This window comes from Echinops telfairi, unplaced genomic scaffold, assembly GCF_000313985.2.
Source record: "Echinops telfairi isolate 266 unplaced genomic scaffold, ASM31398v2 ScPeMD7_18;HRSCAF=68, whole genome shotgun sequence".
Taxonomy (NCBI): domain Eukaryota; kingdom Metazoa; phylum Chordata; class Mammalia; order Afrosoricida; family Tenrecidae; genus Echinops; species Echinops telfairi.
Window position 1 is genome coordinate 23,632,592 of NW_022103915.1, and position 2,940 is coordinate 23,635,531.

The window sequence follows — 2,940 nt, forward strand, 5'->3', positions numbered from 1 at the left end:
TGAGCATCATAGAATGCCAATTTAATAGAAGAAAGTATTCTTGCATTGAGGGAGTACTTGAGTGGAGGCCCAGTGTCCTTCTGTACATAGCTAAGATTTTGTTGTTGTTGTTGTTAGGTGCCATTGAGTTGGGTCTGCCTCATAGCAACCCAACGAGTAACATAGCGGACGCCCGCCTGGTCCTGAGCCGCCCTCACAATTGTTCCTGTTTGAATGCGTCGTCGCAGCCACTGTGTCAATTCTCCATGCGGGGCCTTTCTCTTTTTGCTGCCCCTCCGCGTCATCAAGCATGATGCCCTCCGGACGTGTCCAAAGTTTGTGAGTCTAAGTCTTTCCGTCCTTGCCTCTAAGGAGCACTCAGGCTGGACTTTTTCCAAGAGAGAGAGATGTCTTTGTTCTTTCGGCAGCCCTGGTACTTTCCAGATTCTGTGCCAGCACCATCATTCAAACGCATCGGTTCTTTTCCAGTCTTCCTAATTCAGTGTCCAACGTTCACATGCATGTGGGGCAATTGAGAATACCATGGTCAGGCACACCTTAGTGCTCAAAGTAGTATCCTTGTTTTTCAACACGTGTGCAGCAGGTTTACCATACGAGGTTTGCCTTCTGCTTCCATGAGCATTGATTGTGGATCCAAACAAGATGAAAGGCCCAGTGGTGAGGATTTGGGGCTTCTTGACATTGAGTTGTACTCCATACTGAAGGCAGCAGTCCTTGACCTTCGTCAGCAAGTAGTTCAAGTCCTCACTTTCTGCAAGCAAGGTTGCTTGTATGCATATCGCAGGGTTTTTTGGTAGTTTAAATGTATTTTATTTTTAGACAACCTACACGACATGTTTTTCTCCTTAAAAAAAAAAGCCTCTGCTCCACATAAATCAAGGTCAAAAGTAAATGAAGAGCTCACAATGACATCAGTTCCCTTTGTCTAAGTCCTGGCGTCGTTTGGATGAACAGCAGTCGGTTAGGATAAGAGCCATCGGTCGTGAGTTGCACACTGTGATAAGCCATCCTCAAGGAAGATCATATATGGGGTCACACCATCTTCACGATAGTCCAGCAGAGCAACCAGGCCATCTGGATTCATGTTCTCACCAATAAAGAACTGGTCATTTTTGAGATGTGTAAGGATGTTCTCGATTGCTTCTGCGCCCCTGTCAGAAAACCCTTTCCTCTTTCTGGTTTCTGCACTTCAAGTTTGCCTTTGATTGATTTCATGTCATCTTTGATGTCTTTCTCGTAGGCTTCTTTGGTGAAGCTGGTCTCCTGCAAGCGATGGTTCATGACAGTGTCAACACCGGTGACCCCTGTGCTTTCTGTCCCATCGCCATCGGGGCCTTCAGCTGAGGCATTGCCCCCAATGAGCGAGTCATCCATGCTACCTTCGGTCCTACGGACCATCTTCCCCTCCACTTCCAGACACAGCCCGTCTGCGATCTCCCAGATCTTGTAGATGTCGGAGAACATCTCATCATGGCTGATGAGGTCCCGGTAGATGATCATGATGGCGGCTAAAGGGAGACAGCTGCGGCACTAGCTTAGGAGGAGCCCAGAGCTCTGAGTGAGCGCAGTGCGGCCTGGGAGGAGGTGGGAGCGGGCGGAAAGGCTAGCAGGTTGCTAATAAGCCTTCTTCCAATCCTGATGCCGCTCTCTTCTTTATAGAATCCGGTTCCTTTGCTTATTTGCACCCTTTGTCTGTCAGTTCATCATACTGTGGTGGCTGGTATGTTGCTGTGATGCTGGGAGCTATGTCACTGGTATTTCAAGTGCCAGCAGCGTCGCCCAAAGAGGACAGGTTGCAGCAGAGCTTCCAGACTGAGGACAGACTGCTCTTAGATGTCAGCTATGTACTTTGGAAGAACTAGCCGCGGGAAACCTGCTGCATAACACCGAAACCTTGTCAGAGAGCTGAGCTGGGTCAGGAAAAAAATTATAGGATGCATACTTGTGTAGAAAGCAGGATGTTTGTGTGTGTTGAAAGAGCATGGCTTAGTCAGGGTGCAATGTAACAATGATGAGAAATACAACTTTCCTCTAGTTCCTAAAGGTTTCCTCCCCACTCCCACTACCATGACTCGAATTCGACCTTGCAAGTCTGGCTAGACCAGAGGAGGTACACTGGTACAGATAGGAACTGAAAATACAGGGAATCCAGGACGGATGAGCCCTATAGGACCAGTGGTGTGAGTGGCAAAACAGGGAGGGTGAAGGGAGAATGGGTAGGAAAGAGGGAACCGATTACATGGAACTGTGTGTGACCTCCTCCCTGGGGGACAGACAACTGAAAAGTGGATGAAGGGAGACGTCGGACAGGGCAAGATATGACAAAATACCCATTTATAAACTATCAGGGGCTCATGCGGGAGGGGGGAGTGGGGAGGGAGGGGAAAAATGAGGACCTAATGTCGGGGGTTTAAATGGAGAGAAAATGTTTTGAGAAACGATGTACATATGCGCTTTACACAATTGATGTTGTATGGATTGGGATAACAGTTGTATGAGCCCCTAATAAAATGTTAAAAAAGAGAAAGAAAAAAAAAGAAGTGAAAGACACACACACACAAAAAAAGAAAGAGCGTGGCTTCTGATCCACTGTGACCCCACGTGGGTCAGAGCGCAGCTGTGCTCCCGAAGGTCAGCCGTGGCTGCTTTCTCGGAAGCAGATCAGCCTTTCTTCTGAGGTGTCTGTCGATGAAGCGCCAATGGTTGGTTAACCAACTTTGGTCGAACCAACTTTGGGTTAACAGTTGAGCACTTTAGCTATTGACACCACCCAGGGATTCCCTGGCTGTGTGTCTATGTATAATTACCCATCCTTGTGCATAGAAAAGATTCCGAAGGCGACAAGCCTCGCTGCTAAGTGTGGTCGTCTCTAGGAAGTGTCAAGGGAGGAGATGGACTTGGCGCTTCCTTGCATCCATCAATGTTTGTGAGTCCGCAGTT

The 2,940-nt window shown here is 48.1% G+C and overlaps 1 pseudogene; it reads right to left on the reverse strand.

Annotated features, from left to right (window-relative positions):
- Positions 1-961: 961 nt before the first annotated feature.
- LOC101638426 lies at positions 962-1,521 on the reverse strand (annotated as a pseudogene).
- Positions 1,522-2,940: the final 1,419 nt, after the last annotated feature.